This window comes from Pseudophryne corroboree, assembly GCF_028390025.1.
Source record: "Pseudophryne corroboree isolate aPseCor3 chromosome 3 unlocalized genomic scaffold, aPseCor3.hap2 SUPER_3_unloc_1, whole genome shotgun sequence".
In the NCBI taxonomy this organism is placed as follows: domain Eukaryota; kingdom Metazoa; phylum Chordata; class Amphibia; order Anura; family Myobatrachidae; genus Pseudophryne; species Pseudophryne corroboree.
Window position 1 is genome coordinate 5,348,246 of NW_026967493.1, and position 21,869 is coordinate 5,370,114.

Consider the following 21,869-nt stretch of genomic DNA (forward strand, 5'->3'; position numbering starts at 1 on the left):
CTGCAGGATCCTCTACGGACTATAAGAAAAGGATTTACTCCCGGGCCCTCCCAGGCCCCTCCCGAATCGGAAGCCGAGGAAGACGATCTTATGCCCCTTACCCGCAGAGACTTCCTCTCCCTCCTTAGGGAGATGCGGGATATCAAATCCTCAGTCCAAGCTCTACACTCCCTCAAATCAGATATCGCTGACATCGGCTCCAGAACTGACCAACTCGAAAGAAGGGTCGAGGAGGTGGTAACGTTCCAGCAAACGGTTGAAACCGATCTTCACCAAATCCGCCAAGATGTCGCCCACCTTAAGGAGGAGCATGAAGATCAAGACAACAGAGCAAGGAGAAATAATTTGCGGATCCGGGGTATCCCCGAGGAGGTCGAGCCTACTCACCTTGAGCTCTACCTCAAACGCCTCTTTGCACACCTATCGCCTGACACCCCTGAGGAACATCTCCTCCTGGACCGGGCCCACAGGGCCCTGCGGCCCCGCTCCCAGGACTCCTCCCAGCCCAGAGATGTCATCCTCCGACTACATTACTTCACGGCAAAGGAAGCCGTCATGAGGGAGGCCCGACGATTAGGATCTGTGACTTTCCAAAACACCCCGCTTCAAATTTTTCAGGACTTATCCCCGCTCACTCTAGCTAAACGTAGGGACTTTAAACCCATTACCTCCCTACTCTCCCGCCACAACGTGAAGTACCGCTGGGGTTTCCCTTTCCGGATCCTCGTATGGCACCAAGGGAAACTTCTCACAGCCAAAGATCAATCAGAGGCCCAAATGCTCCTCTCCAGGCTGGGCATCTCCACCCCTGACCAAGATGCTCACCCGCCGCGCTTCCCGCCACGGTCACAACGGGACACACCCCAATCTCCTCGCTCAGAATGGATCACGGTCCCATCTTCCGCGACCTCCCAAGCTCCACCTCCAGTTACCTGAGAACTTTTATCCCTCTACACAACCGCTTTTCACACAAAAATGGGGCGACCACCCCTGGTCGCACTCTCCCAATAGAAATGTTACGTTATTTCAGGTTCTCCGTAACCTGATCTCTTGTTTCCTCAGTTGTTGTTTTACAAATGCTTTATTGTTGCCCCCTGTTGAAACGTTTCAATGTTGCGAATCTTAATGCCTAACTGCCTAAAATTACAAATGTCTCTGTCCTGAAGTGATTCCATCCTATCCTCTGAGTTAAGTCCTTCCATCCTCCCCCCCCCCCCCCCCTCTCCTCTTCTTAGCCCCTTGGGGCTGGCGCTCCAGCTGTCTTCTCTTCCTGTCCTCTCTCTAGCTTTCTCCCTCAGGCTCCCCCCGGGGGAGACTTGCCTACGATTATTTCCCGAGCGGCTTGTGATCCACGAACTGGGCCCCATGCCGCGCCCCCACAGGGCCACGCGCCCTACCGCTGACCTAGGTGCTCACCCGACGCCTAGTACTCCCTCCCATTGTCAGCTCTACCGGTCCTGGCCCCCAATGCCAGATGACCAACTACCTTCCCACCCCTTCCGGTCTCCTCTCCCCCCCCTCCCTCCGTGGACCACACTCTTTCCCACCTCATATACCTCCAATCTATCTCCCCCTCCCCTTCCTACATCTCTAAACATTTCCGCTCTTTTTAATCTGCCTACTTCGCTGTTGTTTCCCCATGGGTCTCCGGGTACTTTCTCATAATGTGAAGGGTCTGAATAGCCCTCAAAAGAGAGGTAAACTGTTTGCCTCCCTTAAACACCACAGAGGCGACCTGATCTTCCTACAGGAAACTCACTTTCTACACGACTCCCATCCTACCCTCCATTGCAAACCATTCCCTGTCTCCTTTCACGCCTGCGATCACTCAGCCAAAAAACGTGGAGTAGCGATCCTATTTGCCCGTCACCTCACCTTTGAACTCCTAGACTCCCATACCGACAAAGACGGTCGATTCCTTGTCCTGGTGGGGAAACTTAATAATAAATTATGCACCCTGGTCAACGTCTACGCCCCCAACCAACGACAGGAACGATTCTTCACAAGGCTGGATACTCTCCTCACGCGAGTCCGACGGGGCGACCTCATACTTGCAGGGGACTTTAACTCCGTCCTCAACCCACAGCTAGATCGTTCTACCGCCTCCGCTGCCCCGTCCCCGTCGGACTCCCTCCGCTCTAGATCCCTCCTCCGTCTCATGCGCTCTCAACTCCTCTATGACTCTTGGAGGATAAAAGATCCCTCTGCCCGCGATTACACCTTCTACTCCGCCCCACATAACTCCTACTCCCGAATTGATATGATCCTGCTCAGCCATGATCTGGCCTTGAATCTCTGGGATGCCCATATTCACCCACTAATTTGGTCCGACCACGCCCCCATATCCTGCGACCTGACAGGCTTGGTTTCTCGTCCTCGCTCTATGACATGGCGTCTCAACGACTCCCTCCTACACAACTCTGAGATAAACTCTCACCTCCAAAACATGATCTCTGATTACTTCGCCTTAAATGACCATCCCGATACCTCTAGGTCCACCCTCTGGCTGGCACACAAGGCTGTCCTTCGGGGGCACCTCATTAGCCTTGCCTCAAAAGCCAAAAAGCAAACCCTCTCCCAATACAATAGACTCTCCATTAAACTCCACGCACTCGAGACCCTACACAAGGCGTCTTCCGACCCGACGGTCTTGTCCGAACTTCGCACCATTAAGGCGGAACTTGATCTCCTTCTCACTACACGGGTGGCCAAGCGTCTTAAGTGGCTTCGCCAGACCTTTTATGAGAAGGGCGACAAGGCGGACAAGATTCTGGCGGCACGACTCCGCTCTACGAGAGCCACAACCAACATTGTCACTATCAGGAACTCTCTCAACCAACTTGTTCAAGACCCCATAGCCATTAGAGCCGCTTTTCAATCCTACTATACTGATTTATACAACCTCCCGCCCCCCCCCACCGGGTGCTCCCTCCCAACCCCACGCTGACCTCATTTCCCACTTTCTCTCTGCTTCCAAACTACCCAGACTACCCCAGGACGCATTGGACTCCCTCAACAGGGAGATCACGGTGGAGGAGATCGCCCAGACTATCCTCATGCAAAAAACTGGCAAATCCCCGGGCCCGGACGGATTTACGGCTCTATACTACAAAAAATTCTCTGCCCTTCTCTCCCCACACCTGCACTCTCTCTTTAATGGGGTTGTCCAGGGCGACCTCTTTCCCCCTGAGATGCTAGAGGCCAGAATCGTGGTGATTCCCAAAGAAGGCAAAGATCCCCTTAACTGCGCCAGCTACCGCCCCATATCCCTCCTGAACCTAGACCTTAAAATTTTTGCCAAGATCCTGGCCACCCGTCTTAACCCATACCTCCCTTCCCTAGTTCACTACGATCAAGTAGGATTTATCCCGGGCCGCCAGGCAAGGGATAACACCAGGCGTGCTATTGACCTCATACATATCTCGAATTCCAGGAGAGCCCCCACTATCATACTCTCCTTAGACGCCGAAAAAGCATTCGACCGAATCTCCTGGGATTTCTTGAGACCCGCCCTAGAGGCCTATGGCCTATCTGGCGGCTTTCTCACAAGCATCCTAGCATTATACTCCACCCCCACTGCCACCGTCCTTATCAATGGTATCCCATCCGCCCCACTTAGTATTGCCAACGGCACACGTCAGGGCTGCCCTCTCTCCCCTCTAATATTTGCCCTCATTATAGAGCCACTTGCTTCTCAAATTAGAGCACATCCGGACATACACGGTATACAGGTGGGCCCCACAAATCCCAAAATTTCTCTCTTTGCAGACGACATCCTACTCTCCCTGTCCCAGCCCCTCATCTCACTCCCAAATCTATTCTCGCTTCTACAAGCCTACAGTCTTATATCAGGATATAAAATCAACTATTCCAAATCTGAGGCCATGATGCTTCATACCCCCCAGCGTGAGGCCGAGTCCCTCCGTACCAACTTCAATTTTAAATGGCAACCCACGAAGATCAAATACTTAGGGATATACCTAACCCCTCGATACGACTGCCTCTTCCGAGAAAACTTCCCACCCCTTCTTACCAAAACACTAGCTGACTTGACCTCTTGGAACAGTCTTTTCATCTCGTGGCTGGGCAGGATCATAGCGGTTAAAATGACCATTCTCCCCAAATGGCTCTACCTTTTCCAGACCCTTCCCGTGGCAGTCCCGACCACCTTCCTCCGCACTATCCAACGAGCCCTCACACGCTTTATTTGGAACCACAGACCTCCCCGCATAGCCGCCAATACTCTGAAAAGACCAACCTCCGCGGGTGGCAGAGGCCTGCCCGACGTCAAACTATACTACCTTGCTTCCCACCTATCCCACATTGTCACCTCATACGCTCCTCCAGGATCGGTGTCCTGGCTGGACATCGAAGCAGCCTTCATGGGCATGCCAGACCTGTCCCCCCTATGGGGCCTCTCCCCCACCTCTCGATCCCCAGCCTCTAAGCATCTCCCTACCATCAAATTCAATCTCAAAACATGGGATGCTCTCTCTCTGAATTGGGGTCTCACTACCACACCCTCACCCTTGACCCCCATCTGGCAAAACCCCAAGTTTCCCTCCGGACTCTCAGTTACGAGATCCCGAATGTGGATAACACTGGGCCTTAAATTTCCAACGGACTTTGCCGATCGAGGCCAATGGTTGTCCCTGCCCGACCTCCAGCGGAAAACTCCCTCACAACCACTTAACCCCTTCCAATACCTACAAATACGCCACTTTCTGGCCTCCTTCCCCTCTACCGCCTTACTCCGCGCCCTTACTCCCTTTGAATCCCTATGCGTCAACTCCCATTCCTCCAAAGGTATAATCTCCCAACTCTACTCTCTCCTACTAGACTCCTCCCTCCCTTCTTCCCGGCCCCATGAACTCGCATGGGAACAAGACCTCGGGCCTCCTCCAGAAACAGAGGACTGGGAGGACATGAGGCTGGGGATCGCTAAAAGCTCCATTGCCACTGCCTTTAAGGAAACGGCCTACAAAATCTACTACCGCTGGTACTACACCCCCGACGACTTAACAAAATTTTCCCGTCCTCCTCCCCGTCCTGTTGGAGAAACTGCGGAGCTAGAGGCACTATGCTCCACATATGGTGGACCTGCCCAGTAATTGTGCCCTTCTGGGACTTGGTCTACTCCCTCCTTAACTCACTTCTAGACCCTCCTGTCCGGAAAGACCCCTGGACCTCCCTGCTATGTTATCCCCCCCCACTCCTCAATAAATTCTCCCAAAAGCTAACCTCACATATTTTAGCAGCAGCAAAATCATTGATTGCCCTCAACTGGAAGAACCCCTCCCCACCTTCCCTACTCTCCCTTAAAGCTAAAATTTGGCACATCGCCTCAATGGAAAAGATCACATACTATCTCCACGACCGGGGCCACGTCTTCAAGCAGGTTTGGGCTCCTTGGCTCGCCGCCGAACGCAGAAACTAGTCTCCCCTCCTTTAGAACATCCCCCTCCCCCCCAGGGACCCATGGGCCCCTACCGCTCCCTCCCTCTGACAATTCTCTCTAAACCCCCCCCCCCCCGCTCTAACTTCCCTTCCTCCCTGCTGCTCTCTCCGTCCACACCCCCTTTCTGAATCCCCTCCCCCCTCTTAATCTGACTTTACTTGTTCTCATGGTATACATCATGTATAGACACAAATGTGGTCCTCCCCCCTCCCCTCCCAAACCCCATGTTTGAACTTGATTGTCTCTCCCTCACTGATTAATCTTGTTATATGCTTGAAAAATGTGGTCTACCCCGGACACTGGCTATGTTGGCCGCCTGTCCCATGTATTTTCAATATGCTTTCTGTATCTACCTGACCACGCATAAATAAAGTATTTAAAAAAGAAAAGAAAAGGATTTACCGGTAGGTAATTAAAATCCTATTTTCTCTTACGTCCTAGAGGATGCTTGGGTCCACATTAGTACCATGGGGATGTACCAAAGCTCCCAGAACGGGAGGGAGAGCGCGGAGGCTCCTGCAGAACTGATTGACCAAACTTCAGGTCATCAGAGGCCAAAGTATCGAACTTGTAAAACTTAGCAAACGTGTTGGACCCAGACCAAGTAGCCGCTCTGCAAAGCTGTAAAGCCAAGATACCCCGGGCAGTTGCTTAGGAAGAACCCCCCTTTACGAGTAGAGTAGGCCTTAACAGACGTAGGACACGGCAATCCTGCAGTAGAATATGCATGCTGGATAGTGAACCTGATCCAGCAAGATATAGTCTGCTTAGAAGTAGGACACCCAATTTTCTTGGGATCATACAGGACAAACAGCGAGTCCGATTTTCTGTGACTAGAAGTCCTCTTCACATAGATCTTCAGAGCCCTTACAACATCCAAGGACTTTGATGAAATTGGGGAGTCAGTACAACTGGCACCACAATAGGTTGGTTAATATGAAATGCCGACACAACCTTCGGAAGGAACTGCTGACGTGTCCGGAGCTTAGCCCTATCTTCATGGAAGATCAATTAGGGGCTTCTACAAGACAAAGCCCCCAACTCCGACACACGTCTAGCAGAAGCTAAGGTCAACAAAGTGACAGCCTTCCACGTGAGAAACTTGACCTCAACCTCCGGTAGAGGCTTGAACCAATTCGATTGGAGGAACTGTAACACCACGTTAAGATCCCAGGGTGCCGTAGGTGGTACAAAGGGAGGCTGGATGTGTAGAACCCCTTTCAAGAAAGTCTAAACCTCAGGGAGGGTGGCCAGTTGTTTCTGTAAAAAAAATGGACAGGGCTGAAATCTGGACCTTTACGGATCCCAACCTCAGGCCCATATCCACACCTGCTTGCAGGAAGAGGAGAAACCATCCCAGTTAAAACTCCACCGTAGGAAACTTCTTGGATTCACACCAAGAGACATAATTTTTCCAAATGTGATGGTAATGTTTAGACGTTACTCCTTTCCTAGCCTGTATCAGGGTAGGAATAACCTTGTTCGGAATGCCCTTCTGAGCTAACATCTGGCATTCAAATTCCATGCTGTCAAACTTAGTCGTGGTAAGTCTTGATAAGCGAACGGCCCCTGTTGCAGTAGGTCCTTCCGAAGAGGAAGAGGCCTCAGATCTTCCAGCAGAAGACCCAGAAGATCCACGTACCAAGCCCTTCTTGACCAGTCCGGAGCAATGAGGATTGCCTGAACTCTTGCTCTCCTTATGAGTTTTAGAAGTCTTGGAATTAGTGGAAGTGGAGGAAACCCGTATATGTCTGGAACACCCACTGAGTCACCAGGTCGTCCACCGCCATGGCTTGCGGGTCCCTTGACCTGGAACAATACCTCCGAAGCTTTTTGTTGAGATGGGAGGCCATCATGTCTATTTGAGGTACACCTCAAAGATCTGTCACTTCCGTGAACACCTCCGGATGGAGGCCCCACTCTCCTGGATGGAGATCGTGTCTGCTGAGGAAGTCTGCTTCCCAGTTGTCTACTCCCGGAATGAAAATTGCTGACAGCGCCAATGTGTGTTTTTCTGCCCAGAGGATGATTCTTGTTACCTCTGATATTGCAGCTCTGGTCTTCGTTCCACCCTGTCGGTTTATGTAGGCCACCGTCGTTACATTGTCCGACTGCACTTGAATGGCTCGATCTCACAGAAGATGAGCGCTTGGAGAAGACTGTTGTAGACAGCTCTTAGTTCCAGAATGTTTATTGGAAGACTGGATTCCAGGCTTGACCACCTTCCTTGTAAGGTTTCCACCTGAGTGACTGCGCTCCAGCCCCGGAGACTTGCATCCATGGTTAGAAGGATCCAGTCCTGAATCCCGAACCTCCAGCCCTCCAGAAGGTGAGGCATTTACAGCCACCAGAGGAGTGAAATCCTGGCTTTCGGCGACAGACGTATCCTCTGGTGCATGTGTAGGTGAGATCCCGACAACTTGTCTAGGAGATCCAGTTGGAAAGACCGAGCATGAAACCTTCCGTACTGTAGAGCCTCGTAGGAGGCAACCATCTTCCCCAGAAGGTGAATGCACTAATGAACCGATACCCGGGTTGGCTTCAGGACATCCTGGACCGTTGTTTGAATCACCGCTTTCTTCTCCGGTAGAAACACCCTCTGCACTTCCGTGTCGAGGATCATCCCCAGAAAAGACAATCTCCTTGTCTGCTCCAAATGTGACTTTGGAAGGTTCAGGATCCAACCGTGTTCCCTGAGTAGATGAGTCGTGAGGGCAATGGACTGCAACAACGTATCCCTGGACGATGCCTTTATCAGCAGATCGTCCAGATATGGGATTATGTTCACTCCCTGTCTGCGGAGGAGAACCATCATCTCTGCCATCACCTTGGTGAAGACCCTCAGTGCTGTGGAGAGGCCGAATGGCAGTGCCTGAAATTGATAGTGACTGTCTAACCGTGCAAATCTGAGATAAGCCTGGTGCGGCGGCCAAATCGGAATGTGGAGGTACGCATCCTTGATATCCAGGGATACCGGAAACTCTCCCTCCTCCAGACCTGAGATCACTGCTCTGAAAGACACCATTTTGAATTTGAACACCCAACGATTTCAAGTTCAAAATTGGTCTGACCGAACCGTCCGGTTTCATTACCATAAAAAGGTTTAAATAATAATCCTTGTTTTGCATATGAGGTGGAACTGGGATAATGACCTGTGACTTTTCCAATTTTAGGATGGCTTCCTGTAGGATAGCCCTGTCTGTCAGCAAAGCTGACAAGCCTGATTTGAAGAATCGGTGTGGCGGGAGCTCTTGAAACTCTAGTCTGTATCCCTGGGACACAATAACCTGTACCCAGTGATCCAGGCCAGACGACACCCAGACGTGTCTGAAATGTCTGAGTCTCACACCCACCAGGCGGTCCTCCAGGCTGTGCGGTCCACCGTCATGCTGAGGATTTTGAGGAACCAGAAGCAGGTTTCTGGTCCTGGGAGCATGCGGGTGCAGGCTTTTTGGATTTTGCATGACCACCTCTAAAGAAGGTGGTAGGAGTCCTGGACTTTTTAGCCTTAGCGGTCCGAAAGGACTGCGAAGCAGCTGAATAAAATGGTTTCTTCGTAGAAGGCGTAGCAGAGGGAAGGAAAGGTGACTTACCCCCAGTTGCCGTGGAAATCCACGCATCCAATGCTTCCCCAAATAGTGCCTGACCTGTGTAGGGTAGGTTCTCCACACTTCTCCTGGATTCTGCGTCTGCAGACCATTGGCGTAGCCAGAGTCCCCTGCGAGCTATGAACTAGAGATGAGCGCCTGAAATTTTTCGGGTTTTGGGTTCGGTTCCGCGGCCGTGTTTTGGGTTCGAACGCGTTTTGGCAAAACCTCACCGAATTATTTTTGTCGGATTCGGGTGTGTTTTGGATTCGGGTGTTTTTTTCCAAAAACACTAAAAAACAGCTTAAATCATAGAATTTGGGGGTCATTTTGATCCCAAAGTATTATTAACCTCAAAAACCATAATTTACACTCATTTTCAGTCTATTCTGAATACCTCACACCTCACAATATTATTTTTAGTCCTAAAATTTGCACCGAGGTCGCTGTGTGAGTAAGATAAGCGACCCTAGTGGCCGACACAAACACCGGGCCCATCTAGGAGTGGCACTGCAGTGTCACGCAGGATGGCCCTTCCAAAAAACCCTCCCCAAACAGCACATGACGCAAAGAAAAAAAGAGGCGCAATGAGGTAGCTGACTGTGTGAGTAAGATTAGCGACCCTAGTGGCCGACACAAACACCGGGCACATCTAGGAGTGGCACTGCAGTGTCACGCAGGATGTCCCTTCCAAAAAACCCTCCCCAAACAGCACATGACGCAAAGAAAAAAAGAGGCGCAATGAGGTAGCTGTGTGAGTAAGATTAGCGACCCTAGTGGCCGACACAAACACCGGGCCCATCTAGGAGTGGCACTGCAGTGTCACGCAGGATGTCCCTTCCAAAAAACCCTCCCCAATCAGCACATGATGCAAAGAAAAAGAAAAGAAAAAAGAGGTGCAAGATGGAATTATCCTTGGGCCCTCCCACCCACCCTTATGTTGTATAAACAAAACAGGACATGCACACTTTAACCAACCCATCATTTCAGTGACAGGGTCTGCCACACGACTGTGACTGATATGACGGGTTGGTTTGGACCCCCCCCAAAAAAGAAGCAATTAATCTCTCCTTGCACAAACTGGCTCTACAGAGGCAAGATGTCCACCTCATCTTCACCCTCCGATATATCACCGTGTACATCCCCCTCCTCACAGATTATCAATTCGTCCCCACTGGAATCCACCATCTCAGCTCCCTGTGTACTTTGTGGAGGCAATTGCTGCTGGTCAATGTCTCCGCGGAGGAATTGATTATAATTCATTTTAATGAACATCATCTTCTCCACATTTTCTGGATGTAACCTCGTACGCCGATTGCTGACAAGGTGAGCGGCGGCACTAAACACTCTTTCGGAGTACACACTTGTGGGAGGGCAACTTAGGTAGAATAAAGCCAGTTTGTGCAAGGGCCTCCAAATTGCCTCTTTTTCCTGCCAGTATAAGTACGGACTGTGTGACGTGCCTACTTGGATGCGGTCACTCATATAATCCTCCACCATTCTATCAATGTTGAGAGAATCATATGCAGTGACAGTAGACGACATGTCCGTAATCGTTGTCAGGTCCTTCAGTCCGGACCAGATGTCAGCATCAGCAGTCGCTCCAGACTGCCCTGCATCACCGCCAGCGGGTGGGCTCGGAATTCTGAGCCTTTTCCTCGCACCCCCAGTTGCGGGAGAATGTGAAGGAGGAGATGTTGACAGGTCGCGTTCCGCTTGACTTGACAATTTTGTCACCAGCAGGTCTTTCAACCCCAGCAGACCTGTGTCTGCCGGAAAGAGAGATCCAAGGTAGGCTTTAAATCTAGGATCGAGCACGGTGGCCAAAATGTAGTGCTCTGATTTCAACAGATTGACCACCCGTGAATCCTTGTTAAGCGAATTAAGGGCTGCATCCACAAGTCCCACATGCCTAGCGGAATCGCTCCGTGTTAGCTCCTTCTTCAATGCCTCCAGCTTCTTCTGCAAAAGCCTGATGAGGGGAATGACCTGACTCAGGCTGGCAGTGTCTGAACTGACTTCACGTGTGGCAAGTTCAAAGGGCATCAGAACCTTGCACAACGTTGAAATCATTCTCCACTGCACTTGAGACAGGTGCATTCCATCTCCTATATCGTGCTCAATTGTATAGGCTTGAATGGCCTTTTGCTGCTCCTCCAACCTCTGAAGCATATAGAGGGTTGAATTCCACCTCGTTACCACTTCTTGCTTCAGATGATGGCAGGGCAGGTTCAGTAGTTTTTGGTGGTGCTCCAGTCTTCTGTACGTGGTGCCTGTACGCCGAAAGTGTCCCGCAATTTTTCTGGCCACCGACAGCATCTCTTGCACGCCCCTGTCGTTTTTTAAAAAATTCTGCACCACCAAATTCAAGGTATGTGCAAAACATGGGACGTGCTGGAATTTGCCCATATTTAATGCACACACAATATTGCTGGCGTTGTCCGATGCCACAAATCCACAGGAGAGTCCAATTGGGGTAAGCCATTCCGCGATGATCTTCCTCAGTTGCCGTAAGAGGTTTTCAGCTGTGTGCGTATTCTGGAAAGCGGTGATACAAAGCGTAGCCTGCCTAGGAAAGAGTTGGCGTTTGCGAGATGCTGCTACTGGTGCCGCCGCTGCTGTTCTTGCGGCGGGAGTCCATACATCTACCCAGTGGGCTGTCACAGTCATATAGTCCTGACCCTGCCCTGCTCCACTTGTCCACATGTCCGTGGTTAAGTGGACATTGGGTACAACTGCATTTTTTAGGACACTGGTGAGTCTTTTTCTGACGTCCGTGTACATTCTCGGTATCGCCTGCCTAGAGAAGTGGAACCTAGATGGTATTTGGTAACGGGGGCACACTGCCTCAATAAATTGTCTAGTTCCCTGTGAACTAACGGCGGATACCGGACGCACGTCTAACACCAACATAGTTGTCAAGGACTCAGTTATCCGCTTTGCAGTAGGATGACTGCTGTGATATTTCATCTTCCTCGCAAAGGACTGTTGAACAGTCAATTGCTTACTGGAAGTAGTACAAGTGGGCTTACGACTTCCCCTCTGGGATGACCATCGACTCCCAGCGGCAACAACAGCAGCGCCAGCAGCAGTAGGCGTTACACGCAAGGATGCATCGGAGGAATCCCAGGCAGGAGAGGACTCGTCAGACTTGCCAGTGACATGGCCTGCAGGACTATTGGCATTCCTGGGGAAGGAGGAAATTGACACTGAGGGAGTTGGTGGGGTGGTTTGCGTGAGCTTGGTTACAAGAGGAAGGGATTTACTGGTCAGTGGACTGCTTCCGCTGTCACCCAAAGTTTTTGAACTTGTCACTGACTTATTATGAATGCGCTGCAGGTGACGTATAAGGGAGGATGTTCCGAGGTGGTTAACGTCCTTACCCCTACTTATTACAGCTTGACAAAGGGAACACACGGCTTGACACCTGTTGTCCGCATTTCTGGTGAAATACCTCCACACCGAAGAGCTGATTTTTTTGGTATTTTCACCTGGCATGTCAACGGCCATATTCCTCCCACGGACAACAGGTGTCTCCCCGGGTGCCTGACTTAAACAAACCACCTCACCATCAGAATCCTTCTGGTCAATTTCCTCCCCAGCGCCAGCAACACCCATATCCTCCTCATCCTGGTGTACTTCAACACTGACATCTTCAATCTGACTATCAGGAACTGGACTGCGGGTGCTCCTTCCAGCACTTGCAGGGGGCATGCAAATAGTGGAAGGCGCATGCTCTTCACGTCCAGTGTTGGGAAGGTCAGGCATCGCAACCGACACAATTGGACTCTCCTTGTGGATTTGGGATTTCAAAGAACGCACAGTTCTTTGCGGTGCTTTTGCCAGCTTGAGTCTTTTCAGTTTTCTAGCGAGAGGCTGAGTGCTTCCATCCTCATGTGAAGCTGAACCACTAGCCATGAACATAGGCCAGGGCCTCAGCCGTTCCTTGCCACTCCGTGTGGTAAATGGCATATTGGCAAGTTTACGCTTCTCCTCCGACAATTTTATTTTAGGTTTTGGAGTCCTTTTTTTTCTGATATTTGGTGTTTTGGATTTGACATGCTCTGTACTATGACATTGGGCATCGGCCTTGGCAGACGACGTTGCTGGCATTTCATCGTCTCGGCCATGACTAGTGGCAGCAGCTTCAGCACGAGGTGGAAGTGGATCTTGATCTTTCCCTAATTTTGGAACCTCAACTTTTTTGTTCTCCATATTTTATAGGCAGAACTAAAAGGCACCTCAGGTAAACAATGGAGATGGATGGATTGGATACTAGTATACAATTATGGACGGACTGCCACGGTTAGGTGGTATAAAAAAACCACGGTTAGGTGGTATATATTGTAATACAATTATGGATGGACGGACTGCCTGCCGAGTTCCGACACAGAGGTAGCCACAGCCGTGAACTACCGCACTGTACACTGGTTGATAAAGAGATAGTAGTATACTCGTAACAACTAGTATGACTGACTATGACGGTATAAAGAATGAAAAAAAAACCACGGTTAGGTGGTATATATTATAATACAATTATGGATGGACGGACTGCCTGCCGACTGCCGACACAGAGGTAGCCACAGCCGTGAACTACCGCACTGTACACTGGTTGATAAAGAGATAGTAGTATACTCGTAACAACTAGTATGACACTATGACGGTATAAAGAATGAAAAAAAAACCACGGTTAGGTGGTATATATTATAATACAATTATGGATGGACGGACTGCCTGCCGACTGCCGACACAGAGGTAGCCACAGCCGTGAACTACCGCACTGTACACTGGTTGATAAAGAGATAGTAGTATACTCGTAACAACTAGTATGACACTATGACGGTATAAAGAATGAAAAAAAAACCACGGTTAGGTGGTATATATTATAATACAATTATGGATGGACGGACTGCCTGCCGAGTGCCGACACAGAGGTAGCCACAGCCGTGAACTACCGCACTGTACACTGGTTGATAAAGAGATAGTAGTATACTCGTAACAACTAGTATGACTGACTATGACGGTATAAAGAATGAAAAAAAAACCACGGTTAGGTGGTATATATTATAATACAATTATGGATGGACGGACTGCCTGCCGACTGCCGACACAGAGGTAGCCACAGCCGTGAACTACCGCACTGTACACTGGTTGATAAAGAGATAGTAGTATACTCGTAACAACTAGTATGACACTATGACGGTATAAAGAATGAAAAAAAAACCACGGTTAGGTGGTATATATTATAATACAATTATGGATGGACGGACTGCCTGCCGACTGCCGACACAGAGGTAGCCACAGCCGTGAACTACCGCACTGTACACTGGTTGATAAAGAGATAGTAGTATACTCGTAACAACTAGTATGACACTATGACGGTATAAAGAATGAAAAAAAAACCACGGTTAGGTGGTATATATTATAATAATACAATTATGGATGGACGGACTGCCTGCCGACTGCCGACACAGAGGTAGCCACAGCCGTGAACTACCGCACTGTACACTGGTTGATAAAGAGATAGTAGTATACTCGTAACAACTAGTATGACTATGACGACGGTATAAAGAAAGAAAAAAAAATACCACGGTTAGGTGGTATATAATTATACAATTATGGATGGACGGACTGCCTGCCGAGTGCCGACTGCCGACACAGAGGTAGCCACAGCCGTGAACTACTGCACTGTACTGTGTCTGCTGCTAATATAGACTGGTTGATAAAGAGATAGTATACAACAATATACTACTATACTGGTGGTCAGGCACTGGTCACCACTAGTCACACTGGCAGTGGCACTCCTGCAGCAAAAGTGTGCACTGTTTAATTTTAAATTAATATAATATTATGTACTCCTGGCTCCTGCTATAACAACCTGCAGTGCTCCCCAGTCTCCCCCACAATTATTATAAGCTTTTATACATTGATGTGCAGCACACTGGGCTGAGCTGAGTGCACACAGACTGAGTCACACTGTGTGACTGCTGTGTATCGTTTTTTTCAGGCAGAGAACGGATATAGCAGAGAACGGATATATTAAATAAAAGTTAACTTAACAACAACTGCACTGGTCACTGTGGTAAACTCTGTCTGCACAATCTCTCTCTCTCTCTCTCTCTTCTAATCTATTCTAATGGAGAGGACGCCAGCCACGTCCTCTCCCTATCAATCTCAATGCACGTGTGAAAATGGCGGCGACGCGCGGCTCCTTATATAGAATCCGAGTCTCGCGAGAATCCGACAGCGTCATGATGACGTTCGGGCGCGCTCGGGTTAACCGAGCAAGGCGGGAAGATCCGAGTCGCTCGGACCCGTGAAAAAAAAAGTGAAGTTCGTGCGGGTTCGGATTCAAAGAAACCGAACCCGCTCATCTCTACTATGAACCCCGCAGAATCCTGTATGTTACGTAAAAACAATTCAATGTCACTTCTGTCCATTGTATCCGGATCCTCTAGTAATGTGCCTGACCACTTTACAATGGCTTTAGAAATCCATGCACAGGCAATAGTAAGCCTTAACGCCACTCCTGAAGCAGTGTATATAGATTTGAGCGTAGTGTCAATCTTACAATCAGTCGGTTCTTTTAACGCGGTAGATCCAGGGACAGGTAAAACCACCTTTTTAGACAGTCTGGAGACAGATGTGTCAACTATGGGTGGGTTTTCCCATTTTTTCCTATCCTCAGGGAAGGGAAAAGCAACCAGAACCCTTTTTGGGATCTGGAATTTTTTCTCCGGGTTTTCCCAGGATTTTTCAAATATAGCGTTCAATTCTTTAGACGCAGGGAAGGTTAGCGATGCTTTCTTATTGTCAGTGAAGTAAGCCTCTTCAACCTGCTCAGGTGGCGTGTCATTAATGTTTAACACATCTCTAATGGCCTCAATCATGAGCCCAGTGATCGCGCTGAGCCCAAAAAAAAGGTGGGTCCCAGGGACCCCTCATTTTTAAAAATTGGGGTCCTACCGGTCTTTTTCTGGGTCCCATAGTAATGAAGGTTCTTTTTAAACGTAATCTTGTTTGGACACTACAAAAGTGTTGCAAGGTGGGGGGATCGGGTGACGATGCTGCTGGGCTGTGTAGCGTGCAGGACACCCTGCACCAGAGCTGTAACTAGTTATTTTGGTGCCCTTAGGCAGAAAGTGAATTGGTGTCCCACCTCCCAGACCGCAAAGTATAGGCAATGCGCGGCGAAGGCGCGACACAAAATTTTAGGGGCGTGGCTTCACGGGGAAGGGGCGTGGCTACATAATAGTGCCAATTCACATTACACCACACAGTAGTGCCGCTTATACACATTGCACCAGGTAGAACTTCCTATGCACACTGCGCCAGGTACTGCACATTATACACTTTGCACCAGGTAGAGCACGTTATACCCTTTGCACCAGGTAGAGCACATTATACACTTTGCACCAGGTAGAGCACGTTATACACTTTGCACCAGGTAGAGCACGTTATACACTTTGCACCGGGTAGAGCATGTTATACACTTTGCACCAGGTAGAGCACGTTATACACTTTGCACCAGGTAGAGCACGTTATACACTTTGCACCAGGTAGAGCACGTTATACACTTTGCACCAGGTAGAGCACGTTATACACTTTGCACCAGGTAGATGACTTATACAAATTGCGCCAGGTAGAACACGTTATACACACTGCGCCAGTTAGAGCGCATTATACACACCGCCAGTTAGAGCAGCACATTATACACAATGTGCCCGGTAGAGCAGCACGTTATACACAATGCTTCCGGTAGAGCAGCACGTTATACACAATGCGCCCGGTAGAGCAGCACATTATAAACAATGCGCCCAATAAGAGCACTGAGGCACCCTGCACCCAATAAGAGCACTGAGGCACCCTGCGCCCGGTAAGAGCACTGAGGCGCACTGCACCAGGTAAGAGCACTGAGGCGCACTGCACCAGGTAAGAGCACTGAGGCGCACTGCACCAGGTAAGAGCACTGAGGCGCACTGCACCAGGTAAGAGCACTGAGGCGCACTGCACCAGGTAAGAGCACTGAGGCGCACTGCGCCAGGTAAGAGCACTGAGGCACACTGCACCAGGTAAGAGCACTGAGGCACATCGCAGTAATCACCTTGTGTGTCCCCCCCCGCCCCCGGAACTATCAGCCAATCCATCACCCACGGTGATGGGGAAAGAACACAGCTCCAGCCCCCCTCCCTCCGAAGACGCCAGCCAGGGAACCCTTACAACAATAAACGTACTAATCACCGACCACTTCTTACTCCCGGCACCATACAGCTGCACCGTCGCCGCGGGAACCCCGGCCCCCTCAGCAAGCCCAGGCAGTCACTCACACGTGCAGGGATCGGCGTCCTCCGTGATCTAGTGGGTAAAGCTGGGCTTAGTGACTGGGGCTTCCCGCGGTGCCGTCTGAGGCAGTGGCCGCGCTGCCGCTCTTGCTTTGAGGTGTTCTCTCACAGCAAGAGCAGCAGCGCGGCCACAGCCTCAGACGGCACCGCAGGAAGCCCCAGTCACTAAGCCCAGCTTTACCCTCTAGATCATGGAGGACGCCGATCCCTGCACATTGCTAGCACCACCCAGATTCGCTGTGGTACCCCCCTCCCGTAACCCATCCACCACCCGCACTACCCTTCACTCACTGACACCGAGTCAACCTCCGCAAGCAGCCAGGCGCCAAAGAGGAGAGGAAACTGGCTCCACCTCCTCTTTATATCATTCAGCCCGGGGCAAGCGTGTCAATTAAACTCCTCATTAGCCAATCCCTGAGAACCCTCCCACTTTGTAAACTGGAGTCCCATGTCTTACAAAAATGGGTAAAACAACGCGCCATAGTGCGTTTTTGCGTTCACTGGAGCCCCTTTGCAAGGGATGCTGCCCCCCTCAGCACGTCCCCATCACCGTCTGCTGTATCAGAGTCTGTATCCGTGTCATCTTGCATAATCTGGGCAAGTGCACGTTTCTTTGGGAACATGCTAGGGGATTTTGCAGGAATAGGAACGGAACCTGACCAAACTGCCATAGATTTCTTTAACACTTGAGTTTCAGTCTCAGTATGAACTACCCTAGTAGAGATCTGAGACATCATTCCCTTAATAAAGGTCAACCACTCAGGCTCATTAATGGGCATCTGAGATGAGACATTACATTCCTGAGAGGAAACATCCTCTGCAGCATATGACACAGAGTCCCTAGACATGGCTATGGCCCTCATTCCGGCTTGTTCGCTCGCTAGCTGCTTTTAGCAGCATTGCAAACGCTAGACCGCCGCCCTCTGGGAGTGTATCTTAGCTTAGCAGAATTGCGAACGAAAGATTAGCAGAATTGCTACTAAATAATTCCTTGCAGTTTCTGAGTAGCTCCAGACCTACTCCTAGACTGCGATCACTTCAGTCCGTTAAGTTCCTGGTTTGACATTACAAACACGCCCTGCGTTCGGCCAGCCACTCTCCCGTTTCTCCAGCCACTCCTGCGTTTTTACCTGGCACGCCTGCATTTTTTAGCACACTCCCTGAAAACGCCAAGTTGCTGCCCAGAAACACCCACTTCCTGTCAATCACACTACGATCACTCGAGCGTTGAAAAAACATCGCTCGAGCTTGTGCAAATCTCCAAAGTTTTGTGTTAAATTACTTAGCGCATGCGCGCTGCGTACCATGCGCATGCGCATTTTCCACCTAATCGCTGCGTTGCGAAAAACGGCAACGAGCGAACAACTCGGAGTGACCACCTATGTGAGACAACAAACACCCTCACACACAGGGAAATGTCAGACACAGTTTCCCCCCTAGTATGCCACAGAGAGACACAGAGATTGGAGCCAACCCACACACAGCTCTTACTGAGGTAGATATAATACAACTACATAGCGCTTACTGTGTACCTTAATAGACTACACAGTATTTACACAGCCTCCCCCCCCCCTTCTAAAACCAGCTGATACCACACAGGATAGCTGGAGTTGCTTGGAGGGCCATCTCTCCCTGTCAGCGTCTCTGTACAGGATCTGCAGCCAGGAAAATGGTGCTGAACGCTGCTGGGTCCGCTCTGAGGAGAAGCTCCGCCCCCTGAACATGGCGCTGCTTCCCGCTCTTCAGTTCTTTATACTGGCCTGAGGATTGCTGCTGGCAGTGTAACCGAGGTCCCTAACAGGCTTGCTGACCAGTGTAGGGTATGGGCGCTGGCTCAGGGCGCCCCTCACAGCGCCACACTGTGTACCGCTGAGCCTCCGGAGTGCAGTTAGTACTGCGCTCCCACCCTGTTGCCGCCATCTTCACACCAGCACCCCGCTTGCCAAGGGCCTGTGACTCACTCGCCACCGGAATCTTCTGGCTCTGTAAGGGGGTGGCGGCATGCTGCGGGAGTGAGCGGTCGCCTGGGGCGGCTAACGATCAGCACCCTCAGGAGCTCAGTGTCCTGTCAGTGGAGATAGTGGCTCGAACCCCTCAGGGCGGACACTACTCCCCCCTTAGTCCCACGAAGCAGGGAGGCTGTTGCCAGCAGCCTCCCTGTGCCTAACTAACTCTTAGAGCTTCTTTAGTTTTATTATTTGGTCACAGCTAGGGGAACTCCTAGAGCTTCTTTAGTATTATTAATTTTCTAGGAGCTACCCTAGCTGTGACCAAATAATAAAACGAAAGAAGCTCTAGGAGGTTCCCTAGCTGTGACTGGCTCCTCCTGAGTCTGGTAGGAGGGGCATAGAGGGAGGAGCCAGCCCACACTCTCAAACTCTTAAAGTGCCAGTGGCTCCTAATGGACCGATTTATACCCCATGGTACGAATGTGGACCCCAGCATCCTCTAGGACGTAAGAGAAATATTGGTGTCCCTCTCAATTCACAGAACTATACAGTAGTGAAGAAGACATCTGGTGACTGTGAGACATCAAGGAGCCGTCCCTGTGTGTCAGGGGGACTAAGAACGACCCAGAGCCCCATCTTGTTGCTTCCACCTCACTCACTGATACATGAGAGAGACAATGACCAGAAGATTCTGGAACTCACCAACAAGATCATTCAGCTGTTGACTGGAGAGGTGACTGCTGGGAATGGGACATTATACAGTAACACCAGGGGATGTGTCTGGGTGATGACTGAAGAGGTGAGTGCTGGGAATGGGACATTATACAGTAACACCAGGGAATGTGTCTGGGTGATGACTGGAGAGGTGACTGCTGGGAATGGGGCATTATACAGTAACACCAGGGGATGTGTCTGGGTGATGACAGGAGAGGTGACTGCTGGGAATGGGACATTATACAGTAACACCAGGGGATGTGTCTGGGTGATGACTGAAGAGGTGAGTGCTGGGAATGGGACATTATACAGTAACACCAGGGAATGTGTCTGGGTGATGACTGGAGAGGTGACTGCTGGGAATGGGGCATTATACAGTAACACCAGGGGATGTGTCTGGGTGATGACAGGAGAGGTGACTGCTGGGAATGGGACATTATACAGTAACACCAGGGGATGTGTCTGGGTGATGACTGGAGAGGTGACTGCTGGGAATGGGACATTATACAGTAACACCAGGGGATGTGTCTGGGTGATGACTGGAGAGGTGACTGCTGGGAATGGGGCATTATACAGTAACACCAGGGGACGTGTCTTGGTGATGACTGGAGAGGTGACTGCTGGGAATGGGACATTATACAGTAACACCAGGGGATGTGTCTGGGTGATGACAGGAGAGGTGACTGCTGGGAATGGGACATTATACAGTGACACCAGGGGATGTGTCTGGGTGATGACTGGAGAGGTGACTGCTGGGAATGGGACATTATACAGTGACACAAGGGGATGTGTCTGGGTGATGACTGGAGAGGTGACTGCTGGGAATGGGGCATTATACAGTAACACCAGGGGATGTGTCTGGGTGATGACTGGAGAGGTGACTGCTGGGAATGGGACATTATACAGTAACATCGGGGGATGTGTCTTGGTGATGACTGTGTCCTTGTGTGTGTCAGGTTCCTATAAGGTGTGAGGATGTCACTGTCTATTTCTCCATGGAGGAGTGGGAGTATATAGAGGAACACAGGTGTCTATACAAGGACGTGATGATGGAGAATCACCTGCCCCTCACATCACTAGGTAAGAGGAGACTGTCGTGTAGTGTAATGGAGAGAGCACCATTACATGGGGGCCACCTAGCTACACATCATCTGATAATCCCATATATACAATGTACTCAATCACTGTGTGTCTCCTACAGATGGATCCAGTAACAGGAATACCCCAAAGAGAAGTCCCCGTCCTCTTTATTCCCAGGATCATACAGAGGAGAATCACAGTGTCCCATAGGAGGATCAGGTAGGTGGAACTGAAGGTTTCAGCTGATGCCAAAAAGTGTTAATTTCAGGCACTGGAGGAGAAGCTGCCTGTGGATATTCCTGAGGAAGGCAGACAACACCTGTCTCATATTAAAACTGCTTCTTACTATATTCAGGAAGTATAATCTAAGGCTGGAGTGTTGGCCACCAAGGCGTCTGCTACGTCCATTCTGGCGCACCGTATTCTGTGGTTAAGACCTTGGAAGGTGAAACCTTGGAAATTCTCCCCTTCACAGGGGATATTCTTTTTGGGGAACAATTAAATAAGATTGTGTCTTCTATGGTGGCAGCGAAGAGAGCCTTTCTGCTCCCATCTAACCCTGCTCAGAAGGCTAAAAGTACCACTTTTCGCTCCTTTCGGACACAGGGAAAGGTGAAGGGTCAGTCATTCCCTAGACAGTCTCACTATTCAAAATCCTCCAAGCCCAAGGCCAAACAGTCCTGGGTGGCACGTCAACCTGCCGCAAAAACAGACAAGCCCGTAGCCTGACAGGACGGGC

The 21,869-nt window shown here is 50.2% G+C and overlaps 1 long non-coding RNA gene across 1 annotated transcript; it reads left to right on the forward strand.

Moving 5' to 3' along the window:
• The first annotated feature begins 19,894 nt into the window (after positions 1-19,894).
• LOC134983072 (uncharacterized) lies at positions 19,895-21,330 on the forward strand. The gene is made up of 3 exons (XR_010191604.1): positions 19,895-20,069; positions 21,007-21,130; positions 21,252-21,330. It is a non-coding gene; the product is annotated as an uncharacterized LOC134983072 (long non-coding RNA).
• Positions 21,331-21,869: the final 539 nt, after the last annotated feature.